Source organism: Panthera pardus, unplaced genomic scaffold (assembly GCF_024362965.1).
Source record: "Panthera pardus isolate Hobbes unplaced genomic scaffold, ASM2436296v1 HiC_scaffold_6, whole genome shotgun sequence".
Lineage (NCBI taxonomy): Eukaryota > Metazoa > Chordata > Mammalia > Carnivora > Felidae > Panthera > Panthera pardus.
The window spans coordinates 122,588,684-122,613,670 of NW_026526991.1; the positions used below are offsets into that span (position 1 = coordinate 122,588,684).

The 24,987-nt window shown below is 38.5% G+C and overlaps 1 protein-coding gene across 1 annotated transcript in view; it reads right to left on the minus strand.

Annotated features, from left to right (window-relative positions):
* Nucleotides 1–24,987, minus strand: part of PLXDC2 (plexin domain containing 2) — a 448,391-nt gene that overhangs the window by 306,989 nt on the left and 116,415 nt on the right.

Consider the following 24,987-nt stretch of genomic DNA (forward strand, 5'->3'; position numbering starts at 1 on the left):
GAAGTGAATGAATGATGTAGGCATTGTGACACAGCATTAGGAAATTGCTGACCTTCAGACAATATGTCAGAAGGAGGGTCATCTGCTTCTGGACCCTGGTGGACTGGGGGTAACCGAAACCATGGTAAGTGAAACCAAGGGCAAGGGGATACTACGGTATTTTCAACTCCTGAAGTATATTTAGACAATTGAAATATCTGTATCAATAGCAAATGGCAATATGTCCACAAAAATGTAGAAATTAACCATAGGCACAGCTTATTAGGAATCAAATAGTTAAAATTGACAATTAAGGACGCAAGCGCCCAATATAACTTTTTTACCTTTGAATGGACAGAGTTCCTGCATTGCCCCCATCATACAAAAGTTAAAGAAATCATACTTACAGGGTTTTCCTTTAGCAAAAATACTAATTTCCCTAACATTCCCAACGTTTTTTCTTGATTCTGATTATCCATTCCAGGTAGATAAAGAGTAGAGATATTTTAAATGTATTTGTTTCACTAGCGCAAAAAATAGCATCTAGAGAACATTAATTAGCTCAATTTCCTCCTGCTGATCAATGAAGTGCTGCTCGTTTTCATTTCACTTTTAATGCTATAGTTCAAGCTTTTGGTGTATCTTTTCTGCATCCTACCAGCTTAACTGTGCCCCTGTGTCCATTCCTCCTCAATCCAGTATCCCTTGTGCAGTCTTACCAGATAGATCATGACAGAGTCAGAGGACCTGATCAAAAACTTCCGCTAGCTCTGAACTGTTCCCCCACACCCCCTGTCATCCTTGTACCTGCCTACCTCTGTGCCTAGCTCATGCCGCTCACTCCTGTTGGAATGTCTCCCGTATCTGCACTATTCTTTAAGCCCTAGTTCATGAAGCTTCGCTTGATTTCACATTCAACAAGACCTTTCTCTGTTTGGTTACAGCAACTAACATATGCTGACTTACATCACAGCTAATGCCATCTTTTCTCCCTATGATCCCAGCATTCCTGCATTAAACATTAAACATTCCTGCACTAAAAGGAGTTTAATAAATGTTTGCTAAGAGATGAATGCATGAGAAAAACACAGGTCAAGAAGACATCTAGGACAACACACAGTTACCTAATAAGCCACTGAATGTAGAAAAGCCCAGATGTATTTCTTCTGCCCAGGGTGTGTTCATTTTCCTTCATTCCAGAATTCTGAGCACACCGACCTCTGCCTTTACATTCAGCCCCTTGGCAGGCTGCCATCTCACTGGGCTATGCAATTTGCCTTTTTTGTGTCCAAGAGTATAGCCCCATTTACTCCTTACCTCTGATTTAGGGCACAGTGGCCCTGATTGTCAGGTTGAAACACTAAGCAGCCTCTGGTACTTTCACACTTATGCACGATAACGGAACTGAGAATGTTGATGGACCCAAATATACAGGTAATTTAAAACGTGGCTTTAGCCAGTGACTTTTACCTCTCAAAACAATGCATTCATCACATAATGATCAGCATCTTAAAATACCGGTTTATCTATCCAGTCCTCTTATTCTCTAATAACTACTTGAAAAGGGAAATAACAGGTAAGCAGCGGAATGCAAAAAGGATCAGTTCATCTGTATAATTTAACAAGTTTACAATCTATAAAATAATAAAAAATCAGCTCTACTATAAATTAACCATATTTTTTAAAAAATCACGTAAACCTAAAAATCTTATAAGGCAGAAAGAAAGGAGAAGTGAATAACTTCAAGATGCTGGGAACAGCTGCTTGTTTTAATCCCAACACATCCAAGGGATTTTATACTTTTTAAGTCCAAGCCAACTTCTGACAAATCCTTCTGTGATGTTGGAATGAAGCTCAGAGTGAGACTCCCATGGTAGGACCTTGTCTGGTCTAGATTCTTTGGGGCTCCTTCAGGACTATTCAAGGGCACCAGTGGGATACTAGGCTTGCTCACTTGCAGGTGCCTGCAGGTTGTACGTTATTCTCCAGAAATCTCTTCGCGAACTGTGGTAGTATCCCTGGGGGCTGCCAAGCCATACCAGAGGGTTTAAGAATTTCCTAGTCAAGAGGCTCTAAAATATGTCTTCATGTTTACGCAATGTAACCAATGGAAGAATGCCATGACTGTCGCCTAAATCAAAAGAATAAGCCCAAGTAATGTCTTCACTAGAAATAGAGAAGGTTATTACACGGGCTTTACAGTTAGAAACCGCTCTGAAACATACAGCATTACATGAGGTTATTCCATAGAGTTTTCGCTGTAAACAGAAGGCTTACGTTCCCATTACAGTTATACGCAACACAAAGGCATTCGCTATTTCTTGAGTCTATTTGCCTCATATGAACTGTCTTGGAAATGCCATTGTAATCTGCCAAGCAGTTTACCGTTGCTAAATTTTAACAAGAACCAGGCTTCTGATTAGGTAGATAGTTGATGCATAAAAGGTATGAATACCATCATGAGCAGAAAGTTGTTCCCAAACAATAAATCAGCCATTCATTACCTGAATAAACTAATAAAATGCAAACTAAGGGCTTGACCAAAGCCAACGATGCAAAATGTTTTCTTCATTTTGGATAACAGATCAATGCCTAGGAAGAAACAATACAACCTGTGGAGTTGTTTCTGGGGTGGGAAGAGAATGGGGGATAGAAGCAGCATAACGTTCAACTATCGGGGTAAGATCTGGATTCTACCAACTCCATCTCCTATTTTCAGAGATTAAAAATTAATCACTCTTTACAGCAGTCCTTGGCCTTAGACTTTTCCATACTACTATGGATAAAACAAACAAAAAAGTACAGGTAGATAGACTGCTGGATCATAGGCAGTACATTGTCCCTATTTTTCGAGACATCTATTTTTCAAAAACAAGCTGTTTTGAAACATTCTGCTGTTTTCTCATATTTATCTGTATCCTGTCTTATGGCCAGCCTCAATTATTTTAGTATAATAACTCACTGTTTCAACAAAGTGAATGCTTTTCTGACAAATTATGCACAGTATAATCAGAAGAGAAATTATCTCACCTTATTAACTGAAACACTGGCCAATGACCTACAGGAATCTACAGAAATGCTCCCATGACATGCTTAACGGACTCCAAACTATTCATTTCTCTCCAAACTGAACAGTCTGGGCTTTTCACTAAATTCTCACTCTCCACCACATTTTCCAAAGAAGCTTTGAAGTATAATACCCAAGACTTGGAAAGTACACATTTTGGACAGTATTAGCAATTTCAGTCTTCGTCTGTCCCTTATCTATCAATTCCGCCAATAATAAATTTTAACTCACTTCCAATCCATCAGGAAGGGGCAGGAGGGCAGTGGAATAAAATGTCAGGAAGGCCAGTAACATACTTTAGAAATGAGCATTTTCAGTTCAAACCACGGTTTGGTTTTTGTGGGATTTAATTTCCACTGAATAGAAACCAAGTACAGATGTATTTGATTTCTCTTTAAGGGTTGGTTATGGATGAGTGGAAGAACCAGAGAAAATGCAACAGAGAAACACTGAAGCAGTGTAGACAAATAAGTGTATCTTGCCCTCCATCGTGTGTTTATGACCCTTTTGCAGTACCCAAATAAAATGTACGGAATAGTGCAACTTAGGCTAACAAAGTGAAAGAGAACCACACAATTGTCAAAGGTGATCAGCTATATGTATATAGTATATTACAATTCCAATTAAATAAAGCTGTGAGGTCCTCTGGCTATTAAAAATGTCATCAGCAATGAAGCTAATTTGTGTCTGACCAGGGCTTTTACAGTAACTGATTACTTACAGATGCCAAGTGCCCCAGGGAACTTTTGCCACCTGTTTCCAATTTTTGGATTGGCAGCCTCACCCTGACAGAGCTTACTGGTCTAACACTGGGCTCTGCCATCTGTTGCAGTGATGCTGGTTCTTAATCAATAGTTTGTAAAGAATACCATCCACATTACTGAAAGGCATTATTTTAGCTTTTCCCTTATTCTGCCATCGTCTGTAATATACAAAAACAATATGCCCCAAATCAACTGGATTGTTCAAATATCACAGCCCTACATAGCTGCTGAACACGGCCTGGGCGACAGTCTCCTCCAAACCAAACACAGAATTTTAGAAACAAGGGAGATGTGAGGTCATCATACCTAATGTCTCATGTAAGACAGCAATTCTTTCCATTATAAATCCAAGTGATTGACTTCGCCTTCCATTTGAACACGCTTTCTATCTCGCAAAGCAGTCCATTTCTACTTTAAATAGCTGGCTATCTTATGAAACCCTTCCTTATATTGAACGGAGACCCGTTTACGTGTGACTTCAACTGGCTGCTTGTTCTGCCACTGGAGTGACAGAGATGACTCTGAACTTTCGGCTACGACAGTCTTTCAAATGTTTGGAACAGCCATCAAGAAAGATCAAGTTTTCCTAGGCTAAATATTCCAAGTTCTTTAGCTAATTCACATGATATTTGTTCCCTTTTCCTTGTCATTTTAGTTGTTAGAAATCAAAGATGGTCTATCAATGCCGGCGTAAAATCTTTCTCTGAAAATGAACACAATACCAAACAACAGTTTTAACTGGGATGCGGTTTTGATTTTTCCGGAAACCAAACTGTCAATATAGCCTAATAGTATATTTACTTTTGATACATCTTGCTCCATGTTTTTACTTGTGTGGGTTCCCTGCCCTCTTTAAGAAAGAAAGCAAGATCTTCCCTCTCTGTAAGTTGTATTATCAAAGCTCTGCTGCCTAGCTACCTAAAATTAGGTCAAGATTCTAGGTACACACGAGTGAGGTGTTATCTGCAATTTTTTTCAGTGCACTGAAATGTCACTCTTGTGTGCCTGGAGTCGAATTAATTTTAAGCAGTTAAATACGTTTTTCACATATTTCCACATATCTTATTTCTTCTAATAATGTTTATTATTACCATTATCATTTTCTCTTAATATGCTTTTTCTACCTTTTGCGCATGGAATTTCTTATCAGTAAGGAATGCAGGAAATAAATTAAGTGGTTTTCATGGGTCAAAGCCAAAATAATTGAATACAGTATTCTGAGCATATTTTGTTCATTTATTTATTTGTCTTTTCAAATTCCCATATTTTTCTGAGTTCATCCAGACATAATTCAACTAATATCTTTTCTTTTAGCTTATCTCTGATATCACTGCCATCTTTTCATCTTCTGGATTCTGGACATGTCTTTTCAAAATACGGGAGGCTTGATGTATTGGTTCCCTAAGTTGCTAATTTTTGGTCAACAAGCTCATTTGTGAGTTTGCTACCTCAACAAAATCTAGAATGGAACAGTTAATAGAAAAAAGTGATGTTATACACATCATACGAAAACATATGTGTAAAAAAGAAGTTTTTGCCTTTTATTTTTTATTTCTTTTTAAAGCGTGTGTGTGTGTGTGTGTGTGTGTGTGTGTGTGTGTGTGTGTAAGCGTTTGCTTTTTGGAGGTAAGGGATGCGATGGTGTTGTGACAGTCACATTTCACACAAGGTTGGCTGATCCAAAGGCATATAAAATCTGTGCCATAAAATAAGTTTTGCCATGAGGTTGCCATCTGTTAGCACCGAGGAAGACAGACTGGGATTTATGTCCGAACAGGCCATTCAGAGCTCCGGAATGTGGCTGTGGGTACAGCTACCCCAGCACCAGCTGCCACAATTGCATTGCTCGGTCCTCAGAGCCATTTCCCCCAATATTGCCTCCACATTCCAGGCTAGCCTATGCTGGGAAAAACGTGAATACCAATTGTTCTCTTCTCTGGGAGTCCAGCTCCACCGAGTTGGGAAAGTTTCAGGCCCAATGTGACCGGACTTGAGTGCTAATGTCTTACTTTTCATTCAATAGATTTCAAAAAAGACCAAGGGAAGGGAAATGGAAGGAAGGGAAAGGTGACCAGTAAGAGCAAAGCTATATGCTAAATTCACGAGACAAGAGGATGTCATAAATTAAGCTCATGTTTCTCCTGAGTGTAAATGTAATACGTAAACATAAAACAGAAGAAGTCTGATATTCTCTTCTGTCTCTCCACCCAAAAAGGTAAAAAAAGTATGTTCTGAATGATTATAATACGTATTTACTTCAATATCATAGACCTACATAGACCTAGCTATCAATATATGTACAAACAGAGAGATAGATAGCTCTATTACTTAGTTCTGGTTTAAAGTCTATGCTGTTTTTTAGTACCTGCAGTTACGTGGTTCTCTGACTTGTAATCACAGTGGTCCCAATGCGATCCTAACAGCCTATCCTAGTTTTCTTTACTTCAAGAAAACTGTTGAAGGTCACTTGTTTCATTTTACTGGTACCTAAAAGAAGCATCTTCTAGAATTGAAAATGGAATCTTATTAGTAAGAAGGGCATTGCAAATCCATTTGAAGACTACTGGGATATAATTAAATAGGAACTTCATTCCGAAACTAGGGCACACAAACCCAGGGTTAATAACAGCTGTTCTGGGGCATGCTGAAGAATCTGAAGTTAATCATCCTGATTTCTGAGACCCATACATTTAGACGCTTTCATTTAATTGTGTTAGACAATAACAACAACAACAACAGCAACAGCAACAACATATTTTGCAGAGAAATCTATTGTGCTCTTGGGGACCTGTGGAGTACAAGAATATGCAACGTTAGGCTTCCTCGCTCCTCTGTTTCACCTAGGCCAGGGGATTTGCTGGTACTACAGACATGACTTTATTATTCAAGACGAAGACGTCATGTTGTCCTGGCCATGTGATACCCAAGACATGTGGGGATTGCTTGTACTGAGGGAATCCCAGTCGATGTACTAAAGAATTACGGTGATAAAAATGTGAGTACAATATGCCTGACTACGTGAGAGGCACACATATCTACAGTTTCAGTGATACTACAAAAAAAGTTGAACAACAGTCTCCCAATTTTACAGAATTGTCTGGGGGACTTTATGATTGCGGTAGAATTCCTTTTCAAAAGAGTTTGTACTCTATCTTGAAACTCTGTTGCACTAATCACAGCTAAATCAGGTCATGTTTTAAGGAGAGTGGCAGAGACACTTTTAGGAGTTAAATAATCTAATGGATCATCTAGTTTAATAGCACCCTCAAGCAAAATGACGCCGTTTTGAATAAATGCAAATTATTTACTGTTGCTCTGAAACGCACTATTGTGGAAGAGTGACCAAATCTTTCATTTGCAATATTCAAAAACTTACATAGTAAGTGTTTGAACTAGACATTTGCACACAGGGGGCTGATGGTAGCATGCTCTTGGAAATGACACTAAAAGAGAGAGGAGAGAAGAATAAAGTGGAGGTAGAAATTCAATTGAAATGCACTTACAACAGAGGCCTGGGCTGATCCCAGGAGGAGCTATGGAGCTAGGAGGACCCTTGAGAGCTGTCTTCCATGGAGGCACAGAACCCACTTACAAGTGCTCATGGTTGACTAAGCACTACGCGAAGGTTTGGAGATAATGAGAAAGAAGTGGTGCCTGTCCTCAAGAAGCTCAAGTCTAGTGGGGTAGAAAGACATGCAAACAAATGATGGCGCAATGCAGAGTGATCACGATGGCAATCACGATGGCAATCACGGTGTGCAGCACTGTGTCGGCAGGGGATGGGGAGTGGGGGGGTGGGGAAGCACCTAGCACAAAACCCACAACTCAGAGGCTTTGTTACAAAGACATTACCAGGATGCGGTGTGTTTCTTTATTTTCCCTTCAGTGATGAGTTTTAACTGCTTTTGGTGTATTGCCCCCTTAGACTTTCTGAGTTACTTCTATGGGGATGAAAGATGGCAAGCCATTTAATACATTCTATGGAAGTGAGAAGCTAAGTAATTTGGAAACGGTTCCCACACTGGAACATTTTTTGCTCACATAAAGGACTGATATTGAAAACCTGAGAGGGTGCCTGGACGGCTCAGTCCCTTGAGCGTCCGACTGGCTCAGGTCGTGATCTCGCGGTCTGTGAGTTCGAGCCCCACGTCGGGCTCTGTGCTGACAGCTCGGAGCCTGGAGCCCGCTTTGGATTCTGTGTCTCCCTCTCTCTCTCTGCCCCTAACCCACTCGCATTCTGTCTCTGTCTCTCTCAAAAATAAACACTAAAAAAAATTCAAAAGAAAACCTGAGGATCCTCTTCCTTCTTATCACTATGCTCACTCATCTGAAAACAAACAATAAAGCTGTAAGCCTCTCATGTGCTGAAGCCAGCTCCTCGGAAACAACCTTACACATCTCTTGCCAACTTCCGTCTTCAGTGACGTCCAGTTGGTAGCTTAAAACTGGCCATGGTGGGAGTCTTTACACCAAAGATAAAAGCAAATGCTAGAAATCAGGGCTATTTTCATTCCTCAGAGAGCCGGCTGTTAAAGATTTACTGGCACACCGTTGCTTATAACTGGTATTATTTTGGCAGTAAAGATTTGCTACTTGCCATAGTCTCCATAATGAACGTACCATTTCTGCATGTAACACACGCCTAGTTTTAGAGTCACTGTCTGTGGAAAGTGAAAAACTACCACCACCTTCCCGAAGAACCAGAGATTAAACTGGTTTTCTGACTCCAGACACAACCTAAAACCGAAAGAAACAGAAGCTTGGCTCTAATCGGTGACAATCAAAAGGGCTCTTCAGATATTTCCCATATTATCCCTTGAAACCTGTGTCCTTGGGTCAAGTGCATCAAATGTCAGATGGAAATAACAGTAATGAAAAGTGATCACACACTCATAGGGTGTATGGTGTGTTACTTCTGATTTCAGCGGAGAAGAATGTGCTATAAAATACCTTCCCTGTAATATTTATCTCTGTATTATTGCAGACCTGCTGTATGAGGGGAGTTACCAACACACAGTACAGAAGAATTGGTATAAAGAGGTCTCCCAGAGAAAGGGGAGGGGAGGGCTCTGAGCCATCATCTATTATACAATCATGAGAGAGAAAAATGTTAAAACAATGCACAACTAAAGATAGCTGAAGATATTTCAGTGAAAATGACAAGAAAAGTTAAAAATGAACGCCCTAGAATATGAATAAATCATATAAGCAAATGGCTTATTAACAGTCCATCACAATCGAGCATAAATTAGACACCATACTTCTCAATATTTAAATCTGCAGTTCGTCGTCTATAGCTTGCTCTCCTTTTGTTCACCAAAAAACATTTTTAAATGTCTAATCAAGAACTGCCCAATTTGGTTAATTATTTAGCTAAGGTATATCATAAAAGCTAAATTAAAAATTTATCAATGTTTTTTCCTTAATGCCACAGTGATGCTGGGCACACAAAATAACACACTTTTTGAAGTTTACTGGAACAGAGACTCTTTTGTGATAGCGTTTATTCAGTGACTTATGTGACCTGTCATTTAATACTCACACCTATCGTCACTCACAGTTAAGCAGTTCCTGACCATTTAGAGCTGTGGTTCTTGAAATGTGGTCCCAGACTAGCAGCATCACCTGGGCACCTGTTAGAAATGCAAATTCTTGGGACTCACCTTAGAGCCACTGAATCAAACTATAGTTGATAATACTATTGTATAATCGAAACTTGCAAAGAAAGTAGAATTTATATGTTCTCAAAAAAAGGCAAATATGGGAGGTGATGGATGTGTTAATTAACTTGATGGGAGAGATCCTTTCACAATAACATGTATATCAAACCATCATGTCATATACTTTAAAGATCTTACAATTTTACTTGCCAACTGTAACTCAATAAATCTGGAAAAATGAATAAATCTAGGTATAGAGCCCAGCAATCTGTGGCTTAAAAAGCCCTACAGGTCATTCTGATCTCGATAAAGCTTGAGAAACACTGGCCTAGATATAAAAGATATATTGGGGTAAATTCTAATTTACACAAAGGCCGATTGACACATAGGACACATGAGGGCACAGACTGCATCTAGCTTGGTCAGGTCTATATCATCAGTAGCTGCCACAGTGTCTGGCCCATAGTCAGGGTCAGTAAACATTCCCTGAATGAACAGCCTCCCTTTGCTGTCCTTATCAGTTAAAGAAACAGCATTAACTGGGCACATCAAAAGTCTGCAGGCTCTTTGTTGCCTTGAATGAAATTCAGTTTGGGGCCCTACCCCCAAATTTATTTTGGCCACTATTTTATCATATTACTATTATAGATAATAGAATCCCTGTTTCAATCAAATGATCCTGAATCTATTCCTTTTCTCCATAAGCTCTCCAGAGAAAAATGTTTGGGCATGAAAACACCTAAGTGCTTTAAATGCAACACGATCTCACTTGCAGCGTCCATCCCTTTATTTCCAGAAACAAGTATTTCCGCTACAAAAATGTCTACCGACTTTCAGCTTTATGGCAGGAAATAAAAAACAATTTCTTTCTTTCTACATTTAAACAAACAAATAACTAGTCGCACAAAAGTCATCTCATTTTCACACAACGTGTTCAGTACCAATTGCCTTGAAAAAAGGTGTAGCGGAGGTGATAATCAGAGCAGGTTCTCTGTTCCAGTGTGCGGCGATCGCCACAATAGAAATGGTCCTTTAAATTTGTAGACAGCTGCCTGTTAGCAAGTGCATGATACAAGGGACGATATATTATCCTTTCGAGGAGCTTCCTAGCAGAGTAAAGACGGCACCGATGCAAAGCAATCGAGCTTCAACTCACAAATCGAGGAATCAAAAGGACACCTTTCATAAGTCCCTGCAGTGCTTCCCAGAGCAAACATTCCTCCAAGACCTCTCTGTGTTTAATGTACCACCTGAACATCAACTGCTGGCCCTGGGCATCAATGCCATTTGACTCCTTTAGATAAATACCCACATTGCCAGAGTTGGCTTTGATTTCTTCCATAACTTGGGGGAAGTTAACCTCACTTATCTCACAAATTCCAGAACTAATCACGTCAGATGACAAGGATTTCTGTCATCTGACTTTTAATATGTGAGATTTTGCTAATATTTCTTCTCTCCTGAGGTTTCTTTAAAGACCGTACATGCATCGGAAACCTAACAGAATGCTAAGAACAGGGGGTTTTCAAGTTGCACACATTCAAATGTGCTTGGAGCTCCGTAACAGTCCAGTTGTGACCTAACATTGGACATCAGTGTATCACTATCCCGTTTGGTGGGATTGCTAACGCCCTTGTTGACCCACTCGGTGAGAATGAATGGTTTGTATTTTGTTCTTGAAAATCATGAGCTTATATGGTATACATTGCTGCTATTGAGTTTTAACAATCCATAAAACTCAAAAGTAATCATTCGCTATAAGGTTCTTCACCAGTGTGCAAGGAAATTCAGAAGTACTATCCACAAATGCTGCGGAACTGTGTTGTAAAAACAAACAGGGAACATCCTGCTAACAACAGCTAAGTGAGTTCAAACACAATGCCATGCTGTACAGTCATAACCAGCAGCTTCCAGAACTGCCTAGCAATATAGCTGTACAATTTAAGATGAGATATCACAGCTCAGGGCAAGTAGCTTACCGCTGCTCAGCTTTCTAAGGCACAAAAATAACTGGCCCACTCAAGCCTTCGTCGATTTTATATTCTTTAGTCTTTATGGTCAGCGAGCTGCATACATTGATGATTTGTTCTTCAATTGATTATGCAAAACGGCATATGAGGAGGACTAAGTTGGTCATACCCCATGCAAATAGACCTTGTGTAGCTCTCATAGTTTAATATAAAATTTTTATTGCAATGTGGTGGGGGAAAATGTGTGCTCTGGCATCACAATTCCTTGGTCAAACAGTAGAAGGGAATTGTCCGCTTAGAAAAATATCTGAAGTGTTCAAAGGTATGAGCGCCTGTTCTTGGGAGTTGGATACCATTCAACTTTAGAGTATTAGGAAAGGAGTGTTCTACCTTCTTGGAGAAAAGAATTCAAGAGACTAGTGGACAGAATAGGGAAGGAAGGGAGAGAGAAGCTAGCTAGATCATCACCCTTACGAATACTACGTAGCTGGGAGTGCCCAAAAGACACAGCAGACATGACCTCTCTTCCAGTGGCCAGTTTTCGCTGCTGCTGTACAAATCCCTTCTCCAGAACTCCTCTTCTACAAAAAGTAGGAGGAAAATCAGTATGTTTTGTTTAAGTGGCATGTGGTGGAGACCCAAGGACGGTGCTGATTTTCTTATCTACACCACATAGCACAGTACACGGAAAAGATGCAGGAAGTCAAACGCTAAAAGCTAGAGACACAAAAAATTTTCAGAAGTCCTAGCAACAGCTCTGTATTTCTATAGGTCACAGAATTGGAGGTGAAGGTATTGAACGAACTCTTGCTAAATCTTCCAGATATGCAGGTCTAGTCTATCACGTTCTATTTGGTTTATCGGATGCTTTGTATTCTAAAGAAACCTGGTACCCCTCAGGAGAGAGTTTTATAAGAGATATATAGGTCCCAGCTTGTGTCTGGCTTAGGTTTAGAATGATTAATCTAAATTAAGACTTTTGCGATTCACTCTACACCGTGGTACGTTTCAGATATGAATATTACTAAATTTAATTTCAGTAAGCACCAAGGGTACAAGCCTTTTCAAGGTTCATAAATTAAGATGTGAACTCTAACTCACGGATACCATAAATTTAATGAAAGTCTAGACAAGGTCCTCGCTAACAAAGGAACCAAATAGACTCACAGTTATGAGGAAATCACTCTAATGCTCGTTGTTTTCCTTTCATCGATGAATTGGTTTTTAGCAGCTTTTTATCAAAAGGCAAAGTTGGATAAGACTTCCATTCAATCATTTCTAATAACAAGTTCTTGGACTTCATTTTCTTTTTTTTATTAGAAATGTGTTTCTCAGAAACACCGAGATTATCATTTCAGGTATCTTTGTTATCCCTGCCTTAAAAAATCATTCAATAATTTTGTAAGAAAAAAAAGGGCCCATAGGATGGATAGCTGAGTGCTTTTTATGGAATGGATGATAATCCTGGGTAACCTGCTTGACATCTCTGGATTCATTTCTTCATTTATAAAATGAGGGTTCAATGGGATGATGGCTAAGGTCCAGATTTAGGTTAATTTCTTCCCCTTGTTCAGGGATCAGAAAGAAAAGCAACTACTCTGCTTTTAGTTCCACTTCTCATAAGAAAATTGTCTGCAACCGGCCACAAGAAGTGGTTCAATGGTCTGCATAGCAGCTGCAGAGTATTCAAAATTTCCTCTGTTGGCCACAAGATTATATGCCTTGGCAACTTGGAATACTTCAAGGTACAAGGTCTACAGGCCAGTTTGGGAGCTTAACTTGAAAAACAACAACAACAAAATTTTTATGTGATATTTGTCTGGTCTAGAGTTAAACACAATTTGTTTTTTGGATTATCTATTGTCTCTACCTAATTGGAAAACAAAACAAACAAACAAAAAATCTCCCCTCCCCAGAATAAATTCTGGGCAAAACACAAAAGGCAGCTGTGGAACTAACTTCAAGTACTGGGCTACATCACTGCCTTGGAGAAGATGTACTAAATCCTAAATGCCCTGGCCAATAATATTACACATACAATTCCAATTAAATTTAGAAAGAGACGAGTCTGGTGACAGAGAGACTTGGCTTTACCAGATACTTTACTGAATAGCCAAAGAAGATACGTCAGCCTTCTGATTTATGTGTTTAGATGTCAAAGGACAGTATAGTGCATAGGTTGTAATGATTTATTTTAAGTCTTTAGGTTTTATTGCTCATAGAAATAAGCACATAGGGAATGATCAGGAACTCTGTCTTGGTTCAGGAGAAGTCCAACAACAACTCTCCACAATAACATGGGGTAAGCGTGAACGATGCCGTGAAATTAGTCGTCCATGTCTGTCTCAGACAGGAATTGTATAACAGGAGACTTTTGCTGTAAAATCAAGGTTGATTACACCTTCAGATGATAAGGAAGTGGATGCTTAACCTTGTCTGATCTTTTCTACATGACAAACCAGCAATGTACACAGAAACAATAATTGTCATTTAATAAGCATATGTGTTAATCCAAGATACTAGGTCTAATAAAAAACAAGTTGGACTTCTAGTTAAGAGCTGAGCTAACAAGAATGTTATAATCTAAGTAAGACAATCTAAACAAAATAGTCCAAATATTTGATCTCCAGTAGATAACGATCAGAAAAACGTATGTATAGTTGCTAGTCTTTCTGGTACCACGTAATATAGAGAACAAGTACCAAAATTACATATCACTCAACCTCTTAAAAAAAATCTTATTGTCCCACTACATTTCATAGCAAAGACTAGGCTTATATTGGTAGGCAATGTAAACATAATATAAACTGGTATGACTTTCCTGAAGATAGTTTGGTAATATATATGAATATTTACTCATACCCTTGATCCAGCAAGGCCATCTGTAGAATTTTTACTCAAGAGCAAATCAGATCAATGCACAAAGAGGAGTGCACAAGTGACTTTATCACCATGTCATTTGTATCAAAAACTGGGAAACAATGTACATTTCCATTATTAGGGTTGTGGTTACATATTTCATATGCAAGAATTTCATGTAATATGATGCTACCATAAAACTCATAATTCCATGTGTTGAGATGGAAACAAGGTATTTCCAGCATAGTATTGAGCCAAAAAAAAAAAAAAAACAAAACAAAACAAAAAAAACAACAACCCATGCACAATCAATGCAAATTTTGGAATACAATGTAATCTAAATGTATATGTGAAAAGCTGTTTGGATATTTGTGTATGGAAATATTAAAAATGGCTACCTCAAAGTATCAAATAGACAAGTCTTTTCACTTGTATGTGTTATACTTTCTATATTTTACGTGTTCTTACAATGAGCATTTACCATGTTTACAGTCAACAACAAATGATAAGGAGCTCGATATCCCTCTTAAAAAGTGACATGTATCAGTACTGGACCCTATCTGCTCTGAAATCCATTTCCACATAGTCCTACTTGAAAGACTAGAACCAGAGATAGAACTCAATTCGTTCGAGTTTGCTTGTGAGTTCCTTAAGTTCCGATTTTCAATGAAGCATAGTTCTCTTTTTCATGATTCGTAAAATATCCAAATTGGTGAATTTCATATATTGACTTGCCCTATGAGATAAAGAGGTATTCATGCTGATATTTTATAAAGAATACAAGTGTCCAAAGAGTAGACAGAGATCTAAAACTGCTCTTTAATTAGAGAGGATTGTTCCCAGTAGTTCCTCTTAATTACTAGTATTTCGTAAGGTTTCACTATCTGCACTACAAAATAGGAGTAACCTGATGATAAAAATATGAGTACTAACGAAATCATGTCACTCTAGATACCCTCAAAATGCGCCATGAGGGACAGGATCCTGCAATTTATATGAAGCGTCACCACTTACAGCTCATATACACTTTAAGAGCTGTTAAGTATTCTATTCTAATTTTTTACCATATTCATGACTCTAGAGTCCTCGGACTTTGAGCATTTTACACATGCACACTTTCCCCTAGTGTTAACTCTGAGTTATAATATTAAAGTGTTTTCAGAATAAAATTCTGGGGTTTGAAAGACAACCCAGGAGAGCTACACACTCCAGCAATGGGACTTGGCCTCAGCAAAGAGGAGATGTTTCTACAGCAGAAAAGAAGTCCATTGCTATGAGGGAAGACAGAAAAGCCAAGAGGAAAACTGCTGAAAAGTACTTAAAATTAAAGAATATTTTCAATGAGAGAGGCTTAATGGCATATAACTTAGGGAACAAGGAGAAGCTGTTTACAATACATTTTTTTAATGTTTTTATTTAATTTTGAGAGAGTGGGGGGCGGGAGGAGGGGCAGAGAGAACAGAAGACACCGAATCCTAAGCAGGCTCCAGGCTCTGAGCTGTCAGCTCAGAGCCCAATGCAGGGCTCGAACCCACGAACTATGAGATCAAGACCTGAGCCGTGTCAGATGCTTAACCCACTGAGCCACCCAGGTGCCCCATGCACAATACCTTTTTGTGTTGCTATGTTCTGTTTCTGAGAATTTATGAAAAGTATACCAAGCCCTTTAAGAAATAGGGACCTAGGAACTGCTGATTAGCTCATTTAACTTCATCACCCGAAAACACAGTTTGACAATTTTAAGCACGCACAGGAGCGGGGGAGCCTGTTAGGAATAGCCAACAAATCGCCTTTCTGCATTTGGGGCACTGCACCCCGGTAAGCTTTTCCCAGTTCCTCTCATCGGTATCCGCTGTGTCCCCACTGTACCCAGATCTCTATCACACACTCATGTTATACGGTACCAGGTTTCTGAACGTGCCCATTTCTGGAAAGGTCACAAACTGGCAGCCAGCTGGAAGCAACGGAATTACAGATACGTTTTGTTTGTCCAGGACGGTGCCTCAATGAGATGAACTGGGATGCCTTTGTGTGGGGAACACACCGCTTGTTTTCATCCTCCGTTGTCTTATGCTAGGACACCACACACAATCCGCCACCGTTTAGGAACCTGAAGGTCTTTGAACTCATGATAAACTTGAAAGCAAGAACTCTTTCTTAACTCATATTTGGATTTCCGCCACTTAGCACAGTAACTGACTCGAATCAGAAATCTAATAAATTTTTTAAATGAATAACAAAAGTAAGAAATGGTAAATAGATCACAAAAACATAGTGGATGCTGCAGATTTGAAAACTAATTACGTTCTCTCTGCCTGGAATGCTCATTCTCTGAACAGCCACAGGTCAAGCTTTTGTATTGTCCTTCAGAATAAGCTTAAATGTTCACCTTTCAAACAATGCCAAGCCCGAACACATTAATGTAATACCATAAATAGTCTTCACCCCTGCTGCGGCTCTCCCCAGGCTTCATGCCCTGTGCTCCCTGGCCTGTTTTTCTTTTCTTTTCCCCCACGCAAGCTGAGGAGGGACAGAGAGAGAAGGAGACACAGAATCCAAAACAGTCTTCAGGCTCTGAGCTGTCAGCACAGAGCACGACATGGGGCTCGAACTCATGAACCGTGAGATCTGACCTGGGCCGAAGTCCCAAGTCCGAGGCTCAGCTGACTGAGCCACCCAGGGTCCCCCTTTGCCTGTTTTCCTAAGTGCATGCTTCCTTATTGATTTGCAATTTATAAAAACATTCATGTGTTCCCTTTGTTCTTTGTTGCCTGTCTCCCCAAACCTCCAGCCTCTACACTAGAAATGTAAGCTCTAAAAAAGCAGGAATTTTTGCCTGTCGTGTCCATTGTATTCCAGGCAGCAAGAACAGGGCCTAGCAGATGGTGAGCGCTCAATAAGCATTAGTTGCATTCATCAATGAAGGCGTAAATAATACATGTTGTTGGTGGCAGAGTTTCTTCCTAGGTCTTGAATGTGTTTCTGGAGTCACTCATTCTAAGGCTGCAAAGAGGAAAAGTGAGAAAAGTGTACCAATGCGTTTCCTCAAATCCAAAGAAAATCACATCCAGACACATGAGAGCCCAATTGTTGAATACCAAATATTACAAAGAAAAGCTTCAAAACAGAGAAGAGAAAACAAAAGTCAAATCACTCACATGGGGACAATGGTAAGAATGAGTGGCACCATCACAAACTGAAAATCAGAAGATAATGCAGCAACATCTTCAATGAAAAGGGGGAAAACCCAGCCAAGATGCTCCATCAGAATACTCTAGCTAAAGCAAAAATTAGGCCGTATAAAGACATTTTCAGATAAATGAAAGCTGAGAGAAATGGATACATGTAGAACTACAAAATGATCCTAGATAGAAACTCAGATCTACATGAAAGAAAGAAGAAGGATACCTGAGACACTAAGAATTTTTTCTCCTTGCTTAATTTCTTTAAAAGACAATTTATAGTTAAAGAGAAATAATAAGGTATTATGAGTTTTATAACACATTAAGAAATAAAATATATGACGACAATAGCACAAAGAGGGAAGGGGAAATATAAAATGTATGTTATTGTAAGGTATTTATATCTAAGGTAATATAATAGTCATTCAAATAATTCTACGTAGGCTTTGACAAGTTATGACTGCATATTGTAATTCATAGAACCGATAAAAGAATGAATAAAGAAGAATAGCTAAGAGCAAACAAAGAGGACTAGCTAAGAAAACCACATGCCACAGCATGCAAAATAGAATGCTAAAAATAATACTTAATATGAAAGAAGGCAGAAGATTCATGGGACTATAGAGCAGATGGGACATAGAGAACACTAGCAAGAAGGTAGACTCTAGCCAACCATATTAATAACTGCATTAATTTTAAATATATAAATCTTAAAATTAAAAGGCAGATTGTCAGATTAGATAAGAGAGGCAAGAGTCAATGATATGATGTCTACAGGAGACACTCTTTACATATACAAACACAGATGACTGAAAAGTAAAAGGACTCATAAGGATACACTATACAAACACTAATTTGTTGTAGCTATTTCACTGTCAGACAAAACTGATTTCAGGCCTTGGGAGTATAATCAGGAGTAAATGGAAACAACTGCTTAATGATAATATGGCCAATTCATTCAGAAGATACAACAATCCTAAATGTATATGTCCCAAATAAACAAGCTTGGAAATATATGAAGTTAAAAAAATGACAGAACTGGGAGAAAAAAAATCTAGAATCATAGGTAGACTTTTAGTATCCTTCTTTTAATATTGTTTAGAAAAACTGGACACACATCAATATCATGAAAGATCTGAATAAACTTATTACGCCAACTTAATTGACAATTAAATAACCCTACATTAGCAACTGCAGAATATATATACTTTTCAAATACACATGGGTTATTCAAGACATACTATCTGCTGGATATAAAAAAATCTTAAAAATTTCAGAAATTAAATCATGTGGTATATATTCTTTGACCACAACTGAATTAATTCAGAAATCAAATATCTCAGGGGTCTAAGAAGAAATCTCAAGGGGAATCTGAAATGTTTTAAATTGTATGGTGATGAAAACAGAATGCCAAAATTTATGAAACGCAGTTAACACAGAGGGAAATTTATAGCTTTAAATGCTGATTTAAAAAAAAAAAAGATGAAATCAATGATGTAAACTTCATCTTAGAAAGCAAGAGAAATTAAAACAAAAGGAAAGGGTATAAAAGAATTCAGTCCCAGGAAAACCGTTTTTATTTCAATAGTCATTTGAGACCTTGCCAATTTGGAGGAATAAGTTCTGTTAAGAAGTTAAGTGGATCTTTCTAGAGTTCAAATAATAATTTAGGGGTATTCAAAATGTGAATGATATAGTGTAATAAGTAAACATTTCCAATTGAAAAGTAATTGTAGCCTTTTTTTTTTTTTACCTTCTAAATGTATCCTAAAAAAGAGGAAAAGGCTGAGTTTGTACATATACATGAATAACAAAAACTCAGCCTAGAGAGAAATGCCAGCAGCTATGATTATCATGTTAGAACGAGGAGGAGTGTGGTTATCTAAGGGAAAGCTCTAGTCACCAACTCGTTTCATGAAAATGAAACAAAAAAAATAAAGAAGAGTTTATTCTATGCTTTTCCACTAGTGGGTATTGCAAACCCATATGAGCATAACTTTTGAAAGGATAAAAAAAATAAATTGAAGATTTGTGAGGGTAACCCCGTTTGAAAGAGACCTTAAAATATAAATAAATGTTCCACTGGCAAACTTTCAATCACATGCTTAGTGCGTACCAACAAAAAGGGGATGGAAAGAATATCTCTGATATCCTTTCATGCGGTCACTTTATTTTTAAAAATCTCTTACACTGGGAAAAAAATGAAAACAAGATATGGATGTAAGGCATGTCTCTAGTCACAGATGTTACAGAATTGAAGTAGGTCTATATACTAGGGTGAAACTTATCAAAATGTTTATTTATAATTAAATTATAAATTATATATATAAATTATGATCAAAACTATAATTTAACTAGGTTATTCTAGTATGCAGAACACGCACAGAAGAATTCTTAATTGACAGAGAATGTGCTAGATGAGGGGAATACATAAGTGTGTGAGGCTGACATCATCTTTTTGTCCTTTTGCCTGCACATCTGTTCATCATTTACCTATTAATCTAGGTAATAAAGTAGCTAATGTCTATTATCAATCAGCAATTGGTAAATCCCCAAGTCAATGGGCTTGTTTCACAGCTGACGTGTTCACTGAGCAACGTGAACAGAGATTCAAGGACAGTGTTGCACAAGAGAAATAAAATGGGAGCTATACCTGAAACTGCAAATTTTCTTAAAGGTGCCTTTCAAGGTAAAAAGAAACAAGGTAAATTAATTTTAATAATATAATTTATTAGATCCAACATATCCAAAATGTTATCATTTTAATATGTAGTCAGTATAAAAATGATTGAGATATTTTGCATTGCTTTTAAGAATATTTGTTTCAAGGGGCACCTGGGTGGCTCAGTTGACTAAGCATCCAACTCTGGAATTAGGCTCAGGTCATGATCTCACGGTTAGTAAGATGGAGCCCCACATGGGGGTTCTGTGCTGACAGTGCGGAGACTGCTTGGGATTCTGCCTCTCTCTCTCTCTGCCCCTCTGATGCTTGTGCAGGCTTTCTCTCTCTCAAAATAAATAAATAAACATTAAAAAAAAAAGAATATTCAAGTGCTTAGAGCCCCTCTGAGGGTATCACTCAGCATTCATTCACTTCTCCTTCCAGTCAATAAATATTTATTTTCATGTAAAAAGGATTTTATTCTTTGGTGCTGTGGAGATGATGAAAACAAACAAGGCATTCATAGTTTCAAGCAATTTACAGACTAATAGAGTTGACATGCTCAATAATTATTCTAATAGAAAATTATAAAAATTAAAAAAAAAAAAATACTAGGGCAGCTCAAACAAAGTGGGATTACTTCCAGTGTGACAAGAGAAAACGGTTGGGAGTTAAAACAGGAGGGGAAATGATTTTTATTAATCAGCACCCACTGCATACCAGGCATTGTGCATTTTGTATTTTTATTTCATTTAGTCCCCCAAATAATCATATATTTGTATTACCTTCTACAGATGAAGAAACAAAAGCGAAAAAGTAGTTAATGTTTCACTCAACCTGAAGGCAGTCGTCCGGGTGATAGGAATCCTAGGTTTTCTCTCTCTAACCCTGGGTCCTGGTGGCGGGAGAAGCAAGGCACATAGTAGAAAATGAGTAGGATCTATGGATTCCTTGGGGATGGGCTGGGGGTCGTTACTTGGTGGGGGGTGTAGTTCAGCTTGCTATGAAATCAAGAAAGGGAAGAATGAGAAGTAATTACAGAATATCACTGCAGAGAACGCCCACCTAGACCCCCATCTGGGCTTGATCGAGTTGGTAGTGGAGAATAAGAGATTTCTGAGAGACAACATAATCATGCATTTGCTTTAGGAAAAGTGTCCTGAAGGCAGTTAATGGGATAGTTTATGGGATAGGAAGGGATAGGAGAACAGGGTGATCACTGAGGGCATCCTTTAAGTGACCTACCCCTTAAGGAGGCCAAAATCAGCAGACCTGAGAATTTTCTGACTGCGTAAATTGTGACAGAAACATATTTTTCAATCTTATATCCAACTTAATATAAATAGTTTGAAACAACTTTATAATGCCTACATGTTCTCTATGACAGCAATCTGTATTGAATAACATGCTTGAGTTACAGAAATAAATAACCCAAACAGAATTCCCAAGTGACAGTTTTTCAGTCATTCTAAGCTAATTTCTTTAAGTTAAATTTTAAATAAATCCATGTAAAGGAAGTTTTATTGTGAAAACTGAATTAAAGCTCATATGATGTTTTTGTTCTTGCTAACGAAGTCCTATCTAGATAATACAGAATACAGATGGACCATCAGAAATCAGATGTCAAGTGTAAGTAATAAATTATTCCATTCTACAGGATACAAATCATGAAACGTCTGAATGGATATAGTGTGCTACATGTTTGCTCCTAGGTGTTCCCCTCAAATAGCATTTACAATTACCTTAGCTGCCTGTTGTTAAAGATTGGCTTAAAGGAAAATTTCATTCAAAATGTTAGTAAGGGGGCACCTGGGTGGCTCAGTCGGTTAAGCATTCGACTTTGGCTCAGGTCATGATCTCACAGTTTTTGAGTTCGGGCCCGCGTTGGCCTCTGTGCTGACAGCTCAGAGCCTGGAGACTGCTTCGGATTCTGTGTCTCCCTCCCTCTCTGCTCCTCCCCCACTAGTGCTCTCTCTTTCTCTCTCAAAAATATTTAAACATTAAAGAAAAATGTTAGTAAGAGTAATAAAGGATAAAAACAGACCAAGTTTTGCCTTCAGGAAGTAGTGTAAAGGGGCTAATGAAGAAAACGGGTCAATATGCAAGGCTCGGTATACTTTTTATTAACTATCTTCAAAGAATTGCTTTCAAAGATAAACCCACATATTTTGCTTAACTGAATCAATTGTGCTTTCTTAAAATTATTATAATCTCTGCCTGTTTCAATGCCTACCTATTCTGTCCATTTTTCATCGGAGTCATCTGGATTTATATCAGTTGCTATAAATTACTAAGCTTCTAAAGACTCACAGCAAGCTTTTAATATGATTTAAATGCATGCTTCTATCACCCCTCCTACACTTCTCAAAGTTATTAGCTTTCTTTTCTGGACTCCTTGAAATTAAAAGACAATCACCAAGGCTTGTAAGAACATCATTCCATCAACAACACAAAGTGCATTTGCTTTCATATTTAAAAGAAAAAAAATAGGCTGCTTTCTTTTCATTCTATATCAAGGATGACTTCTAATAAAAATTTTAAGTCACTCTTAGCGATTATTTAGAGCATGATGATTATAAAGTCCTTTAAGAAAAATAACTTTGGTGTTCAAGAAAGATACAAGATTGACAGTTCTGAAATTGAAATTTGAAATATCTTTTCCCCTTCCAATCTTGCCATTTTAAACCAAATCCAGAGGAATCCATTTTCATGCTAACACTTTTAGATTGCTATACGATTGAACTTTGGTCCAGCTGTAAACAAGCTTGGTATTTTTGACAGACCTGTTCCTTGTTTTATTGTTCAAATCAAAAAATAGAATTTATCCTTGATTTCTCCTGCTGCCTCAACCTCCATTTCGCTGCACACCCTTCACCCCTAAGTGCCCGGGGTACATGCACTCACACTCACACACCCACAAGCACACACACTTAATGTTGCAGCAAGTTCTGCCCCCGATATAGATCTCAAATGCTTTCACTTCTCTCCTTCTCCATTCCACAGCCTTTGTCCAAATCACCAACACCCTGGCCTGAGCTGCCCGTAACAATCTCCATCTCTTTTCTCACAGCTATCTCCCTAAAATTCATTTCCTACACAGTAGTCTAAATGTTTAAAAATGTAAATCTGGGGCACCTGGGTGGCTCAGTCCATGGAGCTTCTGACTCTTGTTTCCAGCTCAGGTCGTGATCCCAGGCCATGGTATTGTGTCCCGCATCCAACTCCACCCTGAGCGTGGAGCCTGCTTAAGATTATCTCTTGCTTTCCCTCTGCCGCTCTCTTTCTCAAATAAAAGTTGTTAAAAATGTAAATCTGATGCTGTTATTCTGTCACTTCCATTCACCCTTGACATTTTTCAGTGGTTTCCCATTGGCCTTCAAGGTCTTGAATAAGCTGATCACTGACTCTCTGGCGTGACCTAAGACCACTCTCATCCTTCTGTAAGTTCCAGTGATGTTTCTGTTCACAGTGTAGAAGGATCTTTCTGCCTTAAACCCATGCAGATGATTCAGGCCAAGGGTCCTCATCTGGCTCTACCTGGATTTTCATATTGATCATGCATTTCCTTTAGCCCACCCTCATTAGGACAGACAAGAACAGGTTAATCTGTTTAAAATTTGCCCCTATGTCTCAGTCCTGTTCCCCTCCTGGAAAATCTGAAGCAAGTGACAACTAGCCAATTCCTCTACAGAATTTACTTACCACTCAGTATTTTTCCAAGATAGCTGCTTTTCTAATAGGTGCACACCCACACAGGTCCTTTCAACCCCATCAATAGAAACAGAAAGTCATATAGTGAACATTTCCCTCTATGTTCTCCGAGTCAAACATGGAGGCGATGCTTTCAGTCTGGAATCCTCTGGGTTTTTGCCTGCTAAACAGAATTTCCTGTATTTCAACTCCCATTAGTTTCATACAGCCAAAGATTGTTTAATTTGAGCTGAACAGTTTTTGGTTTGGTTTTGAGCTCCTGTGGGAGAATCCATATTGTATTTATTCAATAAAAGTTGAGTAAATTTAGGTAGTTGATTATCATTACTTATATTAGGATCATAAGAAATCAGTGTCATTTCCTGGAAAATTAGCAGTCAGTCAGCTGGTGGAAAGGCTGGCTTAATAAATAACCCACTTTATGGTCCAAACAACAGCTGCTGTGAAGTACCCAAGCAGGCTGAGGTCTGCTGGACACTCGAGTTTATAGATATGTCCACTTGTGACTCATAAATTCTTCTGTTTGAATCAGAATCTGATACTAAAGAGAATATCAAACAAACTAGGCTCCAATCCCTAGCAGCAGAAGTTACTTAAAGCCATACGAGAAACCTAGAGTATGATATATTTTTTCTGTCAAAGATGGACTAGAAACAAGATTTTTAAAATATCATCTATTATTGACTAGAATTTAAAATCACATGTGTTTGTTTATTTATTTGTTTGCTTTCTAATCTTTATTAATTTTTTAGAGAGACAGAGCATGAGCCGGGATGGGGCAGAGAGAGACACACAGAATCTGAAGCAGGCTCCGGGCTCTGAGCTGTCAGCACAGAGCCCAACGTGGGTCTCGAAACCATGAGCCGTGAGATCATGACCTGAGCCAAAGTCGGACGCTCAACCCACTGAGCCACACAAGGGGCCCCCAAATCACGTGTATTTTAAAATAAGATATAAATCCTCAGCAAAAACTCTAGCTCATTAGTCAAAGTTTGTGTTATACTCATTGATCTGTTCAGCCTCCTCCTTCATCAAGGATATTGTAGTGGAGACAAAACTCAAGGCAGTAAAAGTTTAGGGGTGCTTTCACTACTGGCTCCCAAGTTCTCTGAATTGGATAAACCACAAAGAAA